The 22718-nt window shown below is 41.8% G+C and overlaps 1 protein-coding gene across 6 annotated transcripts in view; it reads left to right on the top strand.

Moving 5' to 3' along the window:
- Positions 1 to 10857: 10857 nt before the first annotated feature.
- The window catches only part of HIPK3 (homeodomain interacting protein kinase 3), an 89034-nt gene continuing 77173 nt past the window's right edge, over positions 10858 to 22718 (top strand). For 2 of the 6 annotated variants that reach the window (XM_042470631.1, XM_042470195.1), the window contains exon 1: positions 10858 to 10982. The gene's annotated coding sequence lies outside the window, so the exon portion shown is untranslated. Of the gene's footprint in view, positions 10983 to 14138; positions 14546 to 14597; positions 14799 to 21979; positions 22096 to 22718 lie in introns of those variants that run through there. The other 4 variants (XM_042470283.1, XM_042470454.1, XM_042470367.1 and 1 more) reach the window with 4 other exon arrangements.

Raw genomic sequence — 22718 nt, 5'->3', positions numbered from 1 at the left:
TACTAAGAGTGGGTTGATATAATTTATTTTGTCCATGCAGTTAATGAAACTACTGCTGAAAGTCATGTTTCCTTGGTGAAAAATTCAGGCATGATTGGAAAGAAATGCAATCCCATATTGTGACCTACATTATCTTATAATATTTACTTTCAAAATATTTCACACAGAGTAAACAACAAAAATAAATGGATGATGCACTTTGTTATAGATAGAATAGACTTTGAAGCATTGACTAAGTATTTAACTAAGTATATATAATTATATATATGATTAAAATCTCCGTCCTAAGTATACTTCCTGGAGAGTTGCCCTGAACACAGTGACACTTTTTTCACTGCCAGTATTCATACTCTGGACTGCACTGAGATCCAGAAACCCAGAAAGTAAAATACTGTACACTGAACCTGATGTATCATAGTTCAGCATTAGAGCATGTGGTTTATACTAGAATGAGGTGGGAACCTTTAGCTCAGAGGGCAAAAGTGGACTTCCCCTCAATGGCTGTTCAGTTTTCTGGACTCTCTGATTCAAATGTCTTTTGAACTGTTGGGTTTCAACCAAAGGTAGAGCTTTAAAAAGCCCGTGTTTTCAAAAATTCCAGAATCCTCCATCCAGTGGTCATGCTATTTGAGGGATTCTGGGAGTACTAACCCAAAAGACTAATGTGGCAGATGTTGCCAGGCAGCAATAACAGCCCCCCACCATGACTCCTGAGTCCCCAGTCATTGCCCTGATGTAAGATATAGCTGTGCTTGCGATGAAACTTGTCCCATTCTTCATAAACCACCTGGCTGCCCTCAGGTATGGTTGACGAAGTCATCTACTTGTCACCCCTGAACAAAGATCTATCTTCCAGTTCAGTTTATTTTAGAACATGGAAGGAGGCATATAGAGGACCTTATTGTTCTGTGCCTTGTCCAGGAAAAAATACTGGATTAGCTCCGCACAGATATTGCAAGTCACTTTGTTCCATTTTGGGAGAAAGGTGGGATATAAATCAAATAATTATAATAAAATAAAATATATTATCTATTTATTTTGAAGATTTATATCCTGCCTTTCTCTCACATTCAAGGCGGGTATATGAACTTGTCATGAAGCATTCAAAATTAACTTTTTTGTTTAAAAAAGGTTTTAGTAACTCATTGGATTTCCCATCACCCTTTTCAAAGATATAGGCTGCATTTTCAGAATGCCATTGACACCGCTTTAACTGCCATGGCTCAATGCTATGGAATCCTGGGATTTTTAGTTGTAGCACAAGAGTACTCTGACATAAAGTACTAAAATCTTAGAAAACTTCAAATCTCATAATTCCATGGGATAGAGCCATGGCAGTTAAAGCTATGTCAAACTATTATTTCTTCAGTGCAGGTGCAGCTATATCAGTTTTAGTCTGGATCACTATAAAAAGGGATATTGTAGCAATTTTAAGAGTGAGAGAAAAAAGGTTGTTAGCATAAGCTTTTGTAGACTAAGGCCCTGTACAGACTAGACGGAAAGGCCGGCCTGGAGGCAGAGTCAGGGTATCGCGTCCAGATTATGCATGCCCCGACTCCACTTCCAGGGCGCCATAATGCTGTGTGCCACTCCACATGGTACGCAGCATCATGGGCTCCTCTGGTGCTCCATCCGTACTACACATTGTTGAACAAGCACCATATAGCCACACCACTGTGACTATGGCGCCCTTGAAAGGCAAAATCGAGGCTGCAGCATGTGATTGCCGGTGCAAAAAGGGTATGTAGTGCCCCCAGGTCTACTTTATCAGATACATGGTGTCCCTTGGCATTTCACACAAAGCATCTGATGAAGTAGACTATGAAAGCTTTTGTTACCAATTTCTTTATTTCAATTTGTCTCAAAGGTGCTACAAGATCTCTTTGCATATAATTACCTTTTTGTTATTTTCATTCTTTTGTGGGGAAGAAAATATATCTTAAAATGAAAATGGTCTAAAATATTGAGGGGAATCCCTTCAAAATGCCTCCCAAAACATGTTTGTCCTGGAAGGTATCAAGAAAAATAAAAGTTACCAAGAGGAACTGGTGGCTTGCATTTCAAGGATACAGTGCATCTGCTCTGAGATTCATTCTACACATTGCAGGACCTGTCCCTGGTCCTGAATCTATTTGGGGGCTAAGATTCAGCACCATTAATACCACCCTTAAAACTGGAATAAAATCGAAAACAGATTAATCAAACACCTAACATAGGAACCTCTGGCTGCCATAGTTAAAAATTACATTGGAGGGTGGGGAATAAAACATATTTTCTAAAAAATGCCATTGTTGTATCCTCATCACTAAGAAAAGTACATTGCACCCTTGCTTACATGGGGGATACGATCCGGACCCATGGGAACTGCAGTCCAACAATATATGCAAGGCAGTACTTTGTCCACTCCTTATCTGTTAGTAAGCCCCATTAAATATGGTCAAATATGCTAAAATTTCCAAACAAACCATTCAAAAGATGGTGTTATAGCTCTGAACTAAACAGAAGTAACCCTAGAAGCAAGCAGCACCTTTCAGAATTTCCTCTTTCATTCAGCAAAGACCTTTCTGGTCTTCCATACTTGAAAAGTATGAGCAGGTGGGGCTTCAAAAAGCCAAAGAAAGACAGGGTGGCCAGGAGACAACAAATGTGGAATGCTCTTCACAAAGAGAATCCTCCACCTGTTCTTTTAGGATCCGGTTCCCATATCAAATTGCTAGATGCAAATGCTTAGATTCAGGGCTTTGACAGAAAAAAATAAAATAAAATGCAAAACAAAAAACAACAACCTGTTACACCAGGTGCCTTGTGGTCTTGTACAGAATGTTCTGCAAGAAGGGTCATGGAGAATGTGGGGGAGCTTATATCTTCATTTCCCCATATTAATTGCTGTTTCAACACGTTCCATCTTGGCTGTGATCCTTCCTACATGAGTGATTAGCACTTCAGAGGCATCTAAAAGTGGAAAATAATGGTCATTAGCCTACACTCTCATTTGACGTTGGCGGTTAATTTATTTACTTTTATAATTATGGCCTATTATGCCAGGCACAGGCATCTGACAATCTCGCACAAGAAACAACAATAACAACAACTTGCTTCACCTTTCTGTTCTTCAGTCTTCCTTGCCATGAGCAAACACACAGATGGTACTTTCTTTTTAGGCTCCTGTGCCATTCTTAAATGAGTGACACATCACTATTGGAGTTTTAAGAATTTCCTTTTTGCATTCTGCTGATGAACAAATTAGACTTTAAATGATTTAGCAGGCTTTTGATATCTGTTCCAGTGTTTACATGCAGGAATGGTCCCAGTTTAAGCTTTCATGTTAACTTGGCGTAAGTATATTTTGAAGTAATTCAATCCACTGTAAGAGCAAATAAAAAAGACAATCTGTATGTGCAAACATTCTAGGTGATCTAACTTTCCAAAATAGTATTTCAACTGTGCATCATTCCTTTCTGATGAAAGACCTAACTAGGATAATTCCTGAAGGTACACATCATCCAAAAACCTTAGAACAGATCATAGGTTGCCAGTGTGCCAGTGAAACTGCTAATTATTACTGCTATTATTTTTTGTTCCCATCCTGTTGAAGATAACAACTAATTATGACATTAATTGATAGAAAAACCTTGGCACAATGAAAATCCACTTCTCACTTTTTAAGAAGCTCTGACCACTTATGATATACTGTACAGCTTTTCCAGTCTAGTTTAATTATGTTCTAGTCTTTGAACAAGCCTGCAAATTTAATACATTAATCCTGATAGTAAGGAACCACCAAAACAGAAAAATAAATATTAAAAAATGACAGATACATTAGGTTAGATTCCATTTTAATCCTATAGAGAGCAGATCCAATGAAATGAATGGGACTTGTTAACCATCACTTACATAAATGTGATGGACCCCCTATCCTGAGCTCCTATGACTCACCTTGCAATTTACCCTTAAGATCTCACAAGTGAGCACTATGCAAGTGGATGTGCTGATCCACGAGTTCAATGTAGTAACAGCCTCCTTATCAATCCTATTTTGGGAGAAAGGCAAGAGATTAATTCAATAAATAAAAAATAAATACAGTTCACACTTATAAATGTAAGCCCCACTTGGGGCTTATATAAGCCTATTGTATACCACAATATTTTCAGGGGTAACATAGACAGATATTTTGTATTAAGTTCTGTATATGCAGGGTAGAGGGTGTCATCTTATCCTTTACCCCAGGCAGCAAAATGTCTTGTAAAGGCACCACAGGGGAAGAACATGCTTGCCTTATGTTCATGTTTCTTCTTTCATTGACTTCAAAAGGAACTGTTGTGCACACAGTGGATGTGGAAACTGTTCTGCCAGGAGAAATGGCAGTGAGAAATTGCTTTAGGCTCTGACATAATTTTACTCTGTAAGTCTGGCTTTGCTCTTAGTGGGCTTACAATGCAAGCCTTACAAAAACATATCCAGGGGTAGCCATGTTTGTGATATAACACAGTACAATAATATCTAAAAATCTGAAAAATGGTGATACCTTTATTGGACCAACCATTGATTGCAACATGTATTTTGTGCATTTTGGTTGGTCCAATAAAGGTATCACTGTTTTGTCGATTTGCATTGCTAACTTGGGATGACTAGTTCTTAATTTCAATACTGTTTTTGACATACTTCTCAAAATTAGGATGGCTGGCAATAGTACATGAAATCGTAAAGACTTTGAAGTCATGACCATTGCAACAGCTACCTAAGCACTGGGCAGGGAGTGGAGGAGATATCTCTCTATATTACTTGGGTTCTGTGCATACCTGAAAAGAAACTTGTTATACTAGTTTTTTAAAAAAGTTAATGTGGGCAGCTGGTATTTTCCTGCAGGGCAGGCTCTGCTAATGTTATAGTCTGAAGCTGTGCACTCTTTACATAATTCTTGTTTTGGAAACAAAGGCACACAAATGGCTTTTAGTGGGTAGTTATTTTCATTTCTAATGGCTGAAAATGCCCCAGGAACTATTTTCTAACATAGTGGACATTTACCAAGCTTCCTGTCAGCCTACAAATGTACGCACATGAACAAGGTTACTCATTAGCTTCTTTAGAAAGTAAGGTGTAATAATCATTTGGTAAACTAGTGATAATATGCTATGTTTTCACTGAATGAGAATAACAAAGGAGCTTTTAAAAGATTTTCTTAGAATTCTTAAGAGCTGCATTTCAGGAAGGTCTACTGCTGTATTATTATTTTTTTTAATGCTTAAATTGTTGACTGGATTGCAGACTTATATAAATCTCCTATTTGGCAACCTCTTGGCAGGATCAAGGCCCACTGAACTAAACTTGCGTATGTGCTTTGGAAAAAGGGGTGGTGGTGGTAGGAAGTGCTTTACGGGTAATAAAAGCAGGTTGATGCAATGTTCCAGTGGCTGGCTTTGTGCTGCACAAGGAGGGTGTACAATAACAGCTTTCAATACAACAGCTGGGATCCAGAGAACTGAAAGACTGCTTATGGTTGAGCAACAGGGCTTTTCATTTCCTGCTTTCAGCAGCGGTTTTGAGCTCCTAGACCCCTCAGAGATCTATGTTTTTTGGACTAGGATCTCACATGGTTTAAGGGTCTACTGCAATTACCCCTCTCCCATGTGCTTTTTCTTCACATTCTTCTTCTCTTTTTCATAAGCATACACTTATCTGAGTCTAAGATAGCTACTTGACTATTCATGTCAGAAAAGTATACTGTGACTAAGAAACAGACAGAAGGATCAATACGTTGTCTCTAGGTGCTGTCAAAATGGCTTTTCTCAATTCTTTTCACATACACGAGATTGTGCTCCTATACTTGATATGGCTAATGTGGATGAGAGTGCCTTTGTCACCAACAGTGAAAGAATGGTGGGCACAGAGGGGAAGATGACCATCAACTATTTTGTCAATTAACTACCTTTCAAGTCCTTTTCACAGTCCATATTTTTTTGCAGGAACTATTTATAGTCTTCCTGCAAACAGGTACATTATGTTTACATTTGGTTACACTTATATGAAGCATTGTCATTACAGTCAGCAGCTCAAGCATTATAAAGAGGCATTGACTGAGAAAAAAACCAGTTACCTATTTATATTATAATGGTGGTCAGAGGTGTCTGAATGTGCTATATATGATCTGGATTTATGTTATTTTGTTCAGTGTAAATAATCCTTGAATTGAAATTGAAAGAATATTTAAGGTAGGTCAGGAATAGAAAACATATTAGCTTTCCATATGTTGATGAACTGCATCCCTTACCATCCTTTGCCATTTGGTTGATGTTGAATACTGACACACATTATTGCTTTTTGGTGGTAAATGATGCAGCAGATGGTGTACAGTAGAGAAGCATTTCAGCCCTTTCGATGATGGGGTCCAACATCCTCTCACAGCCAACGGTAGAATTAGGTACTCAAACAACTCATTCTACCCAGGTTAACCCTAACCAGCAATTCAGTTCCCCATAACTGACTGTATGGGGCTGCTGTTTAACAAAAGCAATACTATAATTAACCTGTCCTGTACAGCAGGGCAGCTGTTAATGTTTGGCCATGGTGACAACAAGGACTCTCAAACCCATCCGCCTCATGGCAGAAGTCCAGCTCACTATCGATTTCAGAGAACATAGTAAAAGGAAAGACAATTGCAAGGATCTAATACAAGTGACTGGAGAGGTCGCAAAACTGGGATTTTTCTGAAAATTAAAGACATCTAGCAGTTTGTTTTCACCAGAAACTGTTGAAAACAAGGACTTAAGAGAGTCTATTTTAGGCACAATTTCTGCATGTTGGGCAACTTACGTACACTTTAGCTTCTCTGTCTTTCTGTTGTTCCTGTCTTTAGTACCAAACATGGGCTAAAAGACCTTGTTTTGTAGACAAAGGTCTGACCTGCCAGAGATGTGGAGCTTTTGTCTGGGACACATTGTAGTGGACAGCAAAGCAAGTCCTGTGTTTTATGCTGTGTTGAATTTCTCAACACTGTACTTCTTACTGGGAAAGACCACCCCAGCTGAATTTTAGTCTGTTAAGAAGACAGAGTTGCAGCAGAGTGAATAGGGTTGTCACATCTTAGGGCCTATCCCTGAGCATCTATTTTTTGTGGGTCATCTCCAAGTGAAGGTGCAAATTTTCTGACTTTGGTGGGCTCATCTCCAGGTAACAGGTAAGGACTTTGTGCAAATCTCCAGCTCAGCCATTAAAGCAGCAGCTTGCTACAATTTATGAGGCTTAATTTTTGTTGTAACTTGCAAAGATTCTCCAGAGTGCCCATTATTTACTTAGCTTCAACCTTCCCTCCTTGTTGTTGTAGCACCAGGCTCGCCCTCTACTCAGTTCTGTATTCACCTTTTGGCTAGAAGCAAGTAGTCTAGATGCAATGTTTCTTATTTTAGCTCCCTAAATAAGTGAGAAAGAATAATCTCTTCATTTCACCTCATTCTGGGAACAACTTCTTTAGCTGTCTTAATTTCAAAACATGACTATACATGAGTGTTCTGAGCCTTTATTATTGGGTCAGGTCCTCCATTCTTGAAGGCCCTCCATTTCTTGTTGCGTTGCCCTCGGACATAAGTCAAAAGTCACTTGGAGGCACACACAGGGTGGCCAGGCACGTCCTCCTTTTCCAGGACGTGCCCTCCTTTTCAGCCTTTTGTCCAGGAGGAATTGTTGGAAAATGTATGTATTGTGTTCCCTTTTCCCTCCTTAGATAGACAGAGACTTCCCTCTATCTCATACTATCTATACATATCACTCCTGTCACTCAGTCTTGGAGGCTGTTTAACAGACTCTCTCTCAAGATTCTAAACAGTCTCTTCTCAGTACAGTAACAGTCTCTTTTGAGTGAAGTTAATAGTCTCTTTCTGCTTTATTAACACCAGGTAGGATAGGATTTAGTTTGTTATGTATTTATTTAATTAAAGTTATTATTATTTGTTTTTAAACTACAAATGGTATGTTTGTTATTTTTGGAGTAAGTCTTTATTATTTAAGAAGACATATTTAAAATTAATAGTCTGACCCACACTTTTGCTGTTCTGTTGATGAAATCGGAACTCGAACAAGTTTAACTTTCATACCTGCATATTTTTCATAGAATCATAGGATCGTAGAGTTGGAAGAGACCACAAGGGCCATCCAGTCCAACCCCCTGCCATGCAGGAACTCACATTCAAAGCATCCCTGACAGATGGCTTTTGTTTCCCTTTAAAAGGGTTAACACCCTGGAAAACTCAAATTGCACTAAACAGGAGAGTCAAAACGTCCTCCATTCTAAGCATCATTGAGAAGCATGGACTTCCATTTATATGAGCGTATTTGGCTTCTGCTTGGTCATGTCTGTTTTGGACCGTTGTCGTTGTGCGGCCCAGGGTGACCTCTTTGGGCCATACAACAACAACAACAACAGTCCAGAACACACTGCAGAAACAACCCAGTTTGAGACTGCTTTAACTTTTTCTTGTTATCCAGCCTTGAGTGAATCTTTTAGGGTTGCCATAATTCTCTACTAAAAACCGGGACAAAATATAGGACAAAATGTAGACCAAAATATAGGACAATTGTAGGATAAAATTTAGCCAAAATATAGGACATTTAAGAAAAATGGAGGACCTTGAATGTCCTACATTTTGGCCTAAATTTTATTCTACAATTGTCCTATGTTTTGGTCTAAATTTTGTCTTACATTTTGTCCCGGTTTTTAGAAGAGAATTATGGCAACCCTAATCTTGATCCATGGTGACCCTGCAGGTGAGACATCTCCAATATTCTCTATGCGCCACTACTCTGCTTAGTTCCTGTATGTTCATACCCATGACCTCCTTAACAGAATCCATCCATCTAGCATGTGACCTTTCTCTCTTTCTGCTTCCCTCCACCTTTCCTAGCATTATTGTTTTTTCCAGTGAGTCGTGCCTCCTCATGATGTGGCTAAAGTACGACAGCCTCATTCTAGTCATCTTGGCTTCCAGAGAGATTTCTGGCTTCATCTGCTCTAGGACCCATTTGTTGGTCCTTTTGGCTGGCCATAGCATCCTCAATCAGTACTTTTCTCTAGCACCACATCTCAAATGAACTGATCTTCCTCCTAACCTCTTTCTTAACGGTCCAGCTCTCACATCCATACATGGTAATAGGGAATACAATGGATTGTATGATTCTAACTTTTATTCTCCATTGTATGTCTTTACATTTTGGGATACTTTCTAGTTCTCTCATAGCTGCCCTCCCTATTTTCAGGGGTTTATCACACAAAGGAGATCGGGAGTTTATCCTGTGAATACCCCAGAAAAATCGTGTAATTACATGAAACAACTTCACATAACGTCACACAAAACCCACCGTTGAAGCGGTCACAGTGAAGCATTAACACACATTTACTTTTGGGATTTCAGCGACAGTGCATTTCCGATGTCACTTTATTTGCGTGACTGTGTGTGATAATCGTTTGCGCAATTACCCTCCATTTTAATTGTTTACAATGTTTTATTATAGTATAGTGGGGGGAGGGAAGTCATACAATGTAAGCTGGAGGGCAGGGAACTGTCTAATTAAAAAGACTGTATGTACTGCGCTGTGTAAATTTACAGCACTATTTAAAGCTTAATAATAATAATAAATTTTAACATATGTTGTATTTTATATTGTATTTTATTGTAAGCTGCCTTGATCCTGCATGAGAGGCGGCATATAAATAAATTATGAAGCCAAGCCCTCCCTTCAGTCCATCTGCCTTGGTACAGGCCTCGGAGGTTGAGAGGAACGCTGGACTTCTTACCCTTTCCCGTCACCACACTCCTTCTCCTTCTGTGTCATGTCTTTTTAGATTGTAAGCCTGAGGGCAGGGAACCGTCTAACTAAAAAGATTGCATGTACGCGCTGGTAAATTTACAGCGCTTCATAAATAAAGGTTAATAATATAATAATTATTATTGTTGTTGCTTTATTTGTGGGTTGCTTTAAATGCGCAATCTCTCTTTGATGCCGAAATTAGCCGCAGTGTGATACATTTATTTGTGTTCCTGTCATTTCCTGCCCTGGCTCAAATGCCGGGGGAATCCTGGGAAGTGTAGTTCTGTGTGAGAGAGACATGATGGAGGAGCCCTCTCTGTCAGAGAGAGAAAGAGAAAGAGCTTTTCTGGTGCCACAACAAGAATCTATGGCCCAAAATACACTGCAAAGAATAATCCAGTTTGAGACCACTTTCGTTGCCCAGTGTTAGGGAATTCTGGGAACTGTAGTTCTGTGAGAGACTGAACCTCCTCTGTCAGAGAGAGAGAGCGAGCTCTGGCGCCACAACAAACTACAGTTCCCAGGATTCCCTAGCCCTGAGCCAGGGCAGTGAAAGCGGCCTGACAGAGCGGGTCCTTCGGTGTTTTGGAGGGCAGTGAGGCCGCGTATATTCCCAAGAGAGAGCGAGAGGCCTGGGCCTGGGTCGCCCGGGGCCGCTGCAGCAACCGCCTCTCCCTCCTCCTCCTCCTGAGGCTGGGATTGGAATCAATGGAGGAGCAGCAGGAGGAGGAGGAGGAGGAGGGAGCAAAGGAGGCGGCTTCCTCCTCTCGCAGCCCCGGGGTTGAGGTGGGCGGCGGCAGAGGAGGAAGAGGAGGAATAAGCAGCCCCAGCAGCAGCAGCCGCCCCAGCAGCCCTGAAGACGGAGGCTGCCTGCCGAGGCCCTCCGCCGGGAAGCGGGACGAGGAGCAGCCCCGCCAGGGCCCAGCAGCGCCCCTTCTCCCCGGGAAGATGAGGCGGAGGCCCGCCGCCACCGCCGCCGAGGAGCCGAGCCCGGGCGCTTCCCTCTCGGCCGCCGGGACAAGATGGCAGCGGCGGGGGCAGCCAGAGCCTGAGCCCGGCCTGCGAGGAAGAGGCGCCCCCGCCGCCGCCGGGGAAGGGCACTGCCCGCAGGAGCAGGAAGACTAGCAGCCCCAGGACACAGGCCCAGGGCTGCCTCCGCCGCCGCCGCCGCTCGATCTGTGAAGGTGCGAGAGGAGGAGGAGGGGCCTTCCTCGACCCCCGTCCTCCCTTCTCCCGGACCCGCCCCTCCCTTTCAGCCTCGCAAGCCCAAGCGTCCTCCATTTTGAGAAGGGGACCAGGCAGCTCCAGGGCAGGCCCTCCAGGAATCCCCAAATGCCCTCCCGTTTTTGAGCATGGCTAGCAACGGGGGGGGGGGCAGAGGTCCTCCTTCTCCCGGGCATGCCCTCCATTTCACCCTCCTCTCCAGGAGGGGTCCCAAAATGTCCTCCCATTTTGAGCATGGCTAACAGAGTGACCAAGGGTCCTCCATTTCCAGGACAGGTCCTCCCCTCCTCTCTAGGAGGGATTCCAAAGTGTCCTCCATTTTGAGCATGACTAACAACGAGGTGACCAGAAGCCCTCCTTTTCCAGAACAGGTCCTCCATTTCAGCCTCCTATCTAGGAGGGATTCCCTTTGGAGCATGGCTGACCAGACACGTCCTCCTTTTCCAGGGCAGGCCCTCCATTTCAGCCTCCTCCCCAAGAGGCATTCCAAAGTGTCCTCCATTTTGAGCCTGGCAGAGAAGCACGAGTTGATCTTTCCATGAGTGTTTCGAGCCTGGATTTGGTCATGCCCTGCCCTTCCTTTTCTCTTTGAGCGTCCTACATTTTGTCCTCCTCCGCCTGGTCACCCTGGGAAGGCTGGGTTGGGAAGTGGCCTCTGCTTCTCCCTCCTCCTTCCTTCCCTGTTTGCAAAAGAGCGGCTTTGCTTTTCCCAGAAAGGGCGGAATCATGGGTTTCTGGAGCTGTTTGTTGTTGTCTGGTGGCTCCGAATTGTTGACCCTGTCATGGGTTTTTCTTGGCAAGGTTTCTGCAGAGGGGTTTGCCATTGCCACCCCGAGGCTGAGAGAGTGTGACTTGCCCAGGGTCACCCCACTGGGGTATTTGTGCTTGGACAGGGATTTAAAACTTGGGCTCCAGAGTTGTAGTCCAACATTCAAACCACTACACCACCTGTTTTTGTTGTTGTTGTGTGCCTTCGAGTCTTTCCAAGTTATGGCGACACTAAGGCATATATCATAGGGTTGACTTGCCAAGGTTTCTTCAGGGAGGGTTTGCCATGGCTACCCTTGGAGGCTGAGAGAGTGTGGTCTGCCCAAGGTCACACACTGGGTGCTCAGGCAGGGATTTGAACCCTTGTCTCCAGAGTAATAGTCCCAACACTCAAAGCACTAAACTACCTGTTGTTGTTGTGTAGCTTATGGCAACCCTATCATTGAGTTTTCTTGGCAAGATTTGTTCAGAGGAGGTTTGCCATTCTCTTCCCTGGAGTCAGCTCCACACTGACTCCAGCAGAATGTTTGTGAACATGTGAAGAGTGCTGTTATCATATCTGCCAGCGATCTCAACGTAGAGCCACTGCCTTGCTCTCTGGGGCTTAGCATTGGCTGCATCCGCACTGCTGAAATAATCCAATTTGGCAACACTTTAACTGCCATGGCTCAATGCTATGGAACCCTGGGATTTGTAGTTTTGTGAGGCATTTAGCCTTCTCTGTCACAGATCTCTGATGCCACAATAAACTCCAATTCCCAGGATTCCCTAGTATTGAGCCAGCGTAGTTAAAGCGGTCTCAAAGTGGATTATTAACTGCCATGGCTCAATGCTATGGAATTCTGGAAAAATGTAGTTTGTTGAAAGTTGTAGTTTATTTGTTGGAACTGCTGGAAATTCTGGAAATCATAGTTTATTTCTTTGGAGCTCTAGTAATCCGCATAGGACATTGGCAAGCGGTATAGAAAGGTAATTCTGTTGCTATTAGCATGGAGCCATGCCAGTTAAGGTGGTGTCAAACTGGATCTGGTGCCACAACAAACTACAATCTCTAGAACTCCATAGCACAGAGCCATGGCAGTTAAAAGCGGTGTCAACCTGGATTACTTCTGCAGTGCTGATGCATCTGTTTAACTGCCGTGGCTCAGTGCTATGGATTTCTGCAAATTGTGGTTTGTTGGACATTCTGGAAATTGTAGTTTATTCCTGCGGACCTCTGGTGCCAAGCAAACCACCATTTCCAGAATTGCATAGCATGGAGCCGTTCCAGTTAGAATGGCGTCAAACCGGATCCAGTGCCACAACAAACCACCATTTCCAAAACTACACAGCATGGAGCCATGGCACTTAAAGCAGTATCAAACCGGATTATTCCTGCAGTGTGGATGCAGCTTGACTTTTCTTGGAGTGGGTGGTGGGTGGGGGACAGAGCTTCATTTCCCACCAGGATTGGCCATTCTTGTCTCTCCCCTGGTAAGTGTGCAAAGTATGGGGAGGACATACGAAAATTAAATGACAGTACTTACCTATAGGGAAACCATACTTGCCCATAGGGAAACATTGGGGAACACTTACCCATAGGGCAGTTCTCAACCTCTGGGTCGCAACCCCTTTGAGGGTCAAGCAACCCTTTCACAGGGGTCACCTAAGCCCATCGGAAAACACATATTTCCGATGGTCTTAGGAACCGAGATACCACTCCTTTATGGTTGGGGGTCAGCACAATTTGAGGAACTGTATTAAAGGGTCACGGCATTACAAAGGTTGAGAACCACCGCCATAGGGAAGCATTGGGGAATGCTTGGCCATAATGAAACATTGTACTTGTCTATAGGGAAACATTAGGGAATACTTGCCCATAGGGAAATATAGGAAACTTCTCCAATATTTCCCTATGGGCAAGTATGGTTTCCCTATGGGCAAGTACTGTCATTTGTTCTACTACCTCCCCAAAGCATGTAGAGAGATCTTGTAGCACCTTTGAGACTTAACTGAAAGAAAGAAGTTGGCAGCATGAGCTTTCCTAGACTTCAGTCTGCTTCCTCAGATGCATTTGGAGAAAGTAGACTGAAGCTTAGGAAAGCTCCTGCTGCCAACTTTTTCCTTTCAGTGAGTCCCAAAGGCGCTCCAAGATCTCTCTCTGCATACTGATTCTATAGACTCAGACTGTATGAATAAGTGTGCAAAGGGAGTGAGTTGCCTGGGGAAGTGTAGTAGGGAGGCTCCCTGGCACCCACAAACCAATGAAGCAACAAACAGATGAGTGTATACTCTGTGTGTGTGTGTGTGTGTGTGTGCGTGTGTGTGCGTGTGTGTATATAGTCCAGCTCGCTCTGCCCATTCTCCCTTTCTGGGGCTTTCTTTCCCTTTGGGCAACCAGAAGTTTCCGTTTTGTGTCTCTGTCGCCTCCCCAGCCTTTTAGTTGAGCCCCATACAGTCCCTGTGTGAAACTAACCTTTTAGGATCCCTTCTGCCTGCTCTGTGTGTGTGTATGAAAGGAGAAATGCGACCCGGGTGCTCGGCTTGCAACTTGCTGGGGCAGCAGGAAGGCGTGGTTGACTCTGGTTACAGGGGGATGGATGTTCGCTTCCCTTTGGGACTCTCTAAGAGGTAATAGGCAGCTCACTCTAGTTTGGGGAGAGGAATAGTAGCTCTTTCCACATCAAGGGGGGACCCCCAGAAACATAAATAAACGAGCCAACTTAAAATGGTACGTGGAGGCGTCGCTTGGGACTGGCAGCCATTCAGAGCCAAGGTGACTTAAAAGCTGGGAGTTTGGCCATGAGAGCTTGAGTCCTGAATTGGGACTCTCAGGAACGAAATGCTGGTGTTTAGGTTTGTCTCTAAACACCCCCCTCCCTTCCAACATCATTTTTCATATTGTAATTTTTGTGTTGGAAATAGGACTGTTTGCACTAACAGGCAGCTTGGTTGGTAGTTTCTTCCCTCCCTTGTTTGATGATAAGATTTCGCATATCCAATTTGGACATGAAGTTTGTGAAGTTAAGGTATATATCATTGCTGCTGAAGTGGTTAATCGGATAAGCATATTATGGTTTCTATCTGGGGGAAGGCCGTGCTTTTAATATACCAGCTTTATTGTGAAACAGTTTTCTGGGTAACTAATAGCCTGTGATGTTACTGTGAAGAAAATACTTTCACATTGCTTTAAAATACTTAGATATTTTAAATCCTTCCTTCCTTCTCCTAGACATGCTAAGCTGTATCTGAGTGTAACTTTGGGCAGGCTTTCTGTGCATGTTTTGTAGGTTAGATGTTGGGTTCTCTTGGCCACAAATGTTGGTGTCGTATTCTCATGTGCCTTGTGAAACCAGATACTTGGATATGCGTGTAGCTAATTTGGTAAATGTACTTATATTAAGCCATGACTGTGCACTGAGTGCTATATAAAGTGTACTCTAAATCATTGGCTTTGTTTGATTGGGTTAATACCTAGTTTTCGGTTGGTTTGTTTTTTAAATAACAAATGTAAGACAGCAATGTATTGCATATTCTTCTTGATAGGTTTTTGGTATCTTGCTTGATCGTAATATTTTTATGGAGATAAAATAACCCCTGAAACCTGTTCATAACATTACTTAGATGACTAATTAAAAAGCTATGCTGCTTAGCCTCCTTATAGTAGGGCAGTTAGCATGTTAGGTATAGCCAACATGTTAACTAAAACTGTAACTTTTTGAGGGGCTGAATTCTAAACTGGAAATGTTAAGGAGTAAGGTACTGATGAATTTAGATTTTTTTTAAAGCTTGTTGGAGACATTGTCTAAGTAGTGTTAGAAAATAAATTCTGTGACATTAATGCAACCATGTTATTAAGGTCCCTAATTTTAATAAAAGTGCTACCAAATAAGCAGATTAACAAACATGTAATTAGGTCAAGGCTTTGGTATGGAGATGAATGTGGGAATGAGCTATGTTTTAAAAGATTATGATTCAATGGAAAAAATATTGCATTGGTGTCGCACGTATATGATCTCTATATTTTATTAGTAAATACATTTAAAATTGCACAGTCACTGTATACAATAAATAATAAATTCAGCTTTATTTCTTTTTGTGTTAATAGTACAGTACAATCTGTATCTGGCTTTTCAGCAGTATGCCCCATTGAGTTCAGTAGGACTTACTCCTAATTAAGGATTGCAGTCTATAACACTGTATTTTTCAAATTTCAGATCTTGTTAAACTATAATTTGTTTCCAAAGCATCAAAACAGCAAAGGTTTTGTGGTGCCTTAAAAACAGACACATTTATTATGACATAATATTCTTCAGTACATAAATTTATAAGTCATAGCAAAATCCAAAATACACATTGTGGTGGTATGTTTATTAGGCTAACCAAAAGGAGCAAAATACATTTCTCAAATCTAAACCATAATAATTGTTTTAGTCTTTAAGATGTTTCAGGAGTTCTTGTTGTGTAATGTGGTGCTGATGATGTAAGCATGGGGAATCTGAGGCACTTGTGTACAATAGTAATCGCTTTTATGTGCTAATAACATCCACATGGGCAGTAGGTGCCAGTTCAAAAGCCAGAGAAGAACATAATATCCTCCATGGGCAGGATCCAGGCACAAACATATTTATGAGTATTTTAGTTCAACCTTGCTCTCTCTCTCTAAAGTAGGATACTGTCAGTAGGAAAACTTGTCCCATATGGATCCATATCCAAATTAGGACTCTTATCAGCTCAGAGACAGTCAGATGTATAGAGTCATCAAGCTGATTTAAACTGACAAAAAAAAAGGGACAGTTTAGACATTTAAATGTAAAAAGGGAGCAAAAAAGAAATGATCTTGCCTTATACACACAATAAATTTCTCAATTGTCTTGAGGCTGTTAAGTGGGAGGTGACTTGAAGGCACACAACAACAACAGACAATTCTTCATTTTGGTCTTTTTTAGTAGAAACTTCTGCATCTTGTTTTGTCTACAGTATTTTTTCTCTCTTTAATTTAAGAAACAATTATGTCATTCTCTAATCTTCTCAAGGCCAAGTTAAATCATGTTGTTACTTTCTAGGTAGTAATTCAACAAAATGATTCTGGTTAACAGCACTTTTAATAGCCTTGCCTGGTTGTACCTCAGCAACACACCCTTCACTTCTTTAGTTTTGATAAAACAGAGACTGAATTTCAGTTACTGGAGATTTATTTGGCTTTCTAGTTGTTGTTTTAATCTCCTTTAACCAGGAAGTTAAAACTTGTGCTAGAGTAAATTTAGAATCTGTAATGGTTAAAACGAAAGAGACATATAGCCACACATTCTTTGGAAAGAAGGTTGTAGTTCTTTCACTGAAAACTAGTTGCTCTCCTATCGGAATTGTTTATGAATGCAACAGTGATAAGGAGATTTGGTTACTAGAATGCACTTGAAGTATAAACATTCAGCAGTGCAGACAGAGCTTTGAAAATGTGAAGCATGGCTCAGGAGCCAGCTAACCAGGCAAGTTCCTTTTTGTTTAGTTTGAATACACAGCTTTTTAAAAACTGAAGGTTCATCATCCTGGACTGTTATCTGTGCCAAACTGAAATATGTTGGTTTGTTTTCCCATAATAATGAAACTTGGCAAGTAGGGTTTTTTCCTTTTGAGTTTCTTCACACAAACTGTGCTTATTAGCAAATATTGCTTGTTTGAAAATATGCAGTTCTGTTTAGTGGGGGAAACATCCTTTCCCACATTGATTATGGAGTAAAAAAGGATTGAAGGCTAATTGTCTGGGGGGGCGGGAGAGCCAGTCTCATATCCTCCCTGAGCCACTAAGCAGCCAGTAGGCTTTTTAATATTTCATTCATATTTGAGAGACAGCGTGATGTAGTGCTTTGAGTGTTGGACTGTGACACTGGAGATCAGGATTAAATTCTCTGTTCAACCATGGAAACCCACTGGGTGATCTGGGCAAGTCACATACTTTCAGCCCCAGAAAACCCCATGGTAAATTTGCCTTAGGGTTGCCATAAGTCAGACATGACTTGAAGACACACAACAATAACAGGGCTTGTTCAATCTTTATTGCAGTATGATGACAGTGTATTAGTGGGTTGTTGTTGAAAATGGCCAACTCTGTGGCTTTGGACATAGGATCACATGTTGTCAGCTATGAACACCAAGTGTGTTAAGCGGTACTTTTACATCATGCTGCAGTTTATGTGGGATTATAGCTTGGCTCTTGCGATGCTGCCTTAACTGATCCTCTTGATCAGCCTGCTCATGTTCTGGAGCACTTTAAAATGCCTTTAAAGGTTTTTTCTTACTGTTTAAATTTCTTAATCAGTCCCTTTGAATTGGATGAATTGAAAAATTAGGGAAATATACCTTTAGTTGCTGGAACATTACAGACGCAGATGCAAGAAAAAGTTGTGAAATTTTGTAAAGAAACAGAACTTTTTTTGAGAAGAGTGTGCTAAAATTCTTTTTAATAAACAGAACAGCTGGGTTAGCCCTACATTAGAGGAAAGGATAAACATCCACCATGACTTAATCCATGTGTACTTCAGTCTTTTTGCCATGTTGACATAATGTCATGCCAGTTCTAGACTGTTGTGTTATTGGTTAAGAAAATTTTAAATTGTCATAAATCTACTAAAAGCATCGTGATTTGCATGAATAACTTGTTCCTCATAGCTGGTTTGCCCAGTGTAGCAGATGTTTTGTGTGTGTGTGTGTATGTGTTTAATACTGTGTTCTCCTGCATCTGTGGCTTGGAATTTATCTGCTTTAACATGCCTTGAATGGCTTTCCCTGCAGCAAAAGTGAAGGCAGGTATAACAGGCCTAGACTGGAGTGTGTCTCACCCCCCCCCCCACTGCCTTAATTCCTCTGTAGAAAATTAATTTTTGTTAACAGTCTTGTCTATTTTGCTCTGTTCTAAGTATATTTACAAAAGTAAATAGATTAAATGAATACATTAGTGTTCTGTTCTGAATATTTTCACAGCTTTAAAAAGTTTCTCATATGTTATATTGATTATTAAGATTTGTAAGGAGGAACGAGAATGACTTTAAATGATTCGTTTTGTAGATGAGTGATTTGTTTTGTAGATGGGTGATCATTTGGTTAAAGATTTCCACAGCTATCTTTACCTTGGTTACAGGTTGTAAGCTGAAGATGAAATGGGAAGACTATACAAGTTTTGCATGTCTCACTTAACAGAGATAAGGTTTTACCCTATTTAAGTACACTTTATGCCAAATGTTGATCTCCTTTTTTGCTGTCTTTCTCAAAACTTTCCCCCTTGAGTACCTGGCATATTCTGTAAGACCCAAACTAAGTTTCACAATATAGGTAGGTGTAAATGTCCCAAGTGAGCCAGCGTGGCATAGTGGTTTGAGTGTTGGACTATGATTCTGGAATCCTGGGTTCAAATCCTGGCTCAGCCATGGAAACCCACTGGGTGATCTTGGGCAACTCACACTCTCTCACACTTGGGGAAGGCAATGGCAAACCTCCTCAGAACAAATCTTGCCCAACAAATCCCATGATGAGTTTGGCTTAGGGCAGTGAAGGGGAACCTTTTCAGGTCCATGTGCTGGGGGCGGGACTTTTGCCCCTGGGGGCAGGGCTTCCATCCTCTGGAGGTGGGGCTTCCAGGGTGGACTTCTCCCACCGCCCTTTCCTCGGCCTCCAGCTGTCTCTGAAAAGCCAGGGAAGGTTCAAGGGGAGGGAGGTGACGGAAGCGCCATTGCTCCCCCTCCTCTTGGCCTGCCTCCAGCTGTCTCTGAGAGACAGCTGGGAGTAAGTAAGGGCCTGTGGGGGGGAGCAATGGACCCACCCCCAGTCCTCCTTCCTCCGGATTTTTCCTGACCCTCAGCTGTCCCTGGAGGAGCAGCTGAGGGTCAGCAAATGCCCATGGACGGGAGAAGGAGCCTGCACGTGCCCCGTCCTCCTCTTCCCGGACCTTTGCTGACCCTCATCTCTCCCTGGAGGAGCAGCTAAGGGTCAGCAAAGTCCCGTGGAGGGGAGAAGGAGCCGTCACGCGCCCCGTCACCATAAGTTGGAAAGACTTCAATGCACACAGCACACACACGCACACACACGTGTCTCCAAGCTAGCATAAAGTAAATGAAAGGTTACAGTTAGGAGTAAAGTAAAGTAACTGTAGGATGGAGGAGCTGCGTGGTCTTTGCTTTCTTTTGTTTTCCACTTAGAAGACTGCCCCTGTGCTCTTGATCTTATATCATTTGACTCACAGACAGACGATAAATAAAACAGGTTGTATAAAAGCCAGCTGGCAGGGAAAGGGTTAAGACATTTTCTGTGTCATGTCAGTTCTGAGTAGCTAGTTTTTTAATTTTAAAAATACCACCTGGACATACAGTTAGAGGACACATCTCCCATGTAATATCTAGTTTGGTCTTGAGAGATAAGCAGGGGGGAGATAGCAGTATCTTGAAACTGCAACTTAGCAACTCTATTTGTAGTTCTGCCAGTCTAGGTGGGATCTTTTTTTTAATTGAAAGTTGCTATGACTACACTTCCACCAACATGGGTGGCTCTCTAACTACTACCGTATATACTCGTGTATCTCACACACACACGCACACATGTATATACACAAAAACCAGCCCCCCAAAACTGGGTTGACTTATATACAGGTCATTGCTGGAATAGGGACCTAGTGTGAAGGCAGTGACAAGAGACAGAGGTGAGAAGCATGAAAGCAGTACTTCCACCTCATTTGTCCAAACTGGAAGAATAAAGGCAGTCCTTTCACCTTCCCCACCTACTTTTTTGGCCCAGGTAGCATTCAGCAGTAATGGAGGAGCCTGAAGAGAGCCTGTGGCAGCCAGTTTTTAATAGGGGCATACTACTGTATATAAGCCTCATGAGGCTTGGTAGCCTCTGTAGAGATGCTTATACACCATGCCCCTATTAAAAATGGCTGAAGCATTCTCTACAGAGAGGCTTAAATACTATGCCCTTATTAAAAACCACGGCAGTCTCTCTTTGCTGCCGAACACCACATGGACCGAAAAAGTAGTCGGGGAAGGAGAAAGGGCTATCTTTCTTCAGTTTCGACAGGGGAGAAGTAATGGGGCAGGAGTGCTGCTTCCACACCAAGAGGTGCTTCTCTGCCTTTTGTCACTGCCTTTGCTCTGTGTCCCTGTTTGAGATAAATTGCTTTTTTTGTTTCTCCCACACTTTTTTTAAGGCTACATTCTTACTCTTTTTCCTAATTTATGTTCCTTTCCCTATCTGTATTTGTATAGAAATAGATATTGCAAGATCAGCAGTGCCATTTACACCCCCACTCCCATCTCTCAGATAACCAGATCCTCTCCTTGTCTTCCAGAGTATGTCCCCTCTGTGTATTTTTTCAAAGCAGAGGGAAATGGCCACATAGCCCGAAAAACCCGCAAAAAACTATGGATGCCGGCTGTGAAAGCCTTCGACTTTACAGAGGGAAATATTTGTTTGTTATGTATCTCTGAGTTTTACCCTAATAGTTTTATCCATACTTTTCGCCCCCAAACCTCCCCTTAATTTATACATGAAGTCAACTTATACACGAATATATGCGGAGTATTGTGTCCTTGGCTGTATTTGTCCAGAATATTTTGCTGCCCCTTCTACCTACTGTAGTTTTCATCTGCAAATGCACAACCTCTGCATTATACTTCCCTAATCATGCAGAGTGGTAGTTCTGAATACCCAGTAAAATGCTAGTGAACTATAACTGTAACTTTAAATTTATGAAATTGTTTTATATGACTTGTATATAGAATTCCTGTTTTGCTGTTCTAATTGTCTTTTCTCTTAGATTCCAGAACTTGTGGTAAAAGATCACTCACTTTGTTTCTTGACTGGACAAAATTCCTGGTTTAACCAATAAATAATATATGTAATCACTATATAATGTATTTCATTCTGTTAATTTCTGTACTAGACAAATAGTTTCTTACTTCTGAGCAAATATGTTTTACATCAGCATAGTGTTGTTGCTTTATAACTGATCATATCTGTTCGCTACTCAAGTATTTCCGTTCCAGGAACCCAGTAAAGGGAATGGAGTTGTGAAGCAAAGAAAATTTGGGGCACTTTGTAGAAGGAAATTGAAACTGCTTATCAATTTTGGCAGGGCATTCATATTCTGGTATCTCTCTCACACAAATACACTCCATCTGATTTTTCTCCTGTCTGAATCTCCATGCCCTCTTCCTTTTAGTGGACTGCAATGGGTCTGCCTCTGGGATCAGATTGCAAGTTGTGGGATTCTTGAGACAGGGTCTGCTGACCTATATCTATCTGTCAAGGCCTCTTCTGTCTCAAAATTTCTGTCTGGTGAGTCAGGGGTCTGTTCTCTTTATACAGCCCTTATTTGGTACTACTTGTTTGAGGAATTGCAGTTCCTGATTAGTTTTGGTCTGAGTTACTATGCTCATGGTTTGGAGTTTAGATTAGGGCAACTTGGGATGGACAACATAGTATATTAGTAGACTGACATAGTATATTAGTACTTCATCTGGTTCCGAATGCAACTTTTATGTTGATTTATATTCCAGTCTTTGTATCCATACAGTTTATATTGCGGTGATCTGGAGCTAAACTAGCTTCTTCTTATGTAAAACAGAATTTAGCTTTCTATTTAATTAACATCATAGTTTTGTAGTTGTCAAACTATATTGGAGCATAGAGGTTCACCATGAAAAGCTTCTACTTATGAGAAAATGGAACCTCAAACTACATAGGGAGCAGGTGCCTGTTTTGATAGAGTATACAGGTTAATTGAATGTGTGTATAGGGAGCTGAACCTTTTAGTGATTCTCGGTTACCTTATAACCACTTTCCACGTGTCAAGCATGCCCATTTATTGCGTAGCAACAAAAGGCAAAGAAGGTTCATCCTATTTAATTATGACTAAAGTCATGTTATTATCACATGGTTTAATAAGTGTTACTGTATGA

The sequence above is a fragment of the Sceloporus undulatus genome, chromosome 1 (genome assembly GCF_019175285.1).
Source record: "Sceloporus undulatus isolate JIND9_A2432 ecotype Alabama chromosome 1, SceUnd_v1.1, whole genome shotgun sequence".
Classification (NCBI taxonomy): Eukaryota; Metazoa; Chordata; class Lepidosauria; order Squamata; family Phrynosomatidae; genus Sceloporus; species Sceloporus undulatus.
This window is presented reverse-complemented; position numbering and strand designations above follow the sequence as displayed.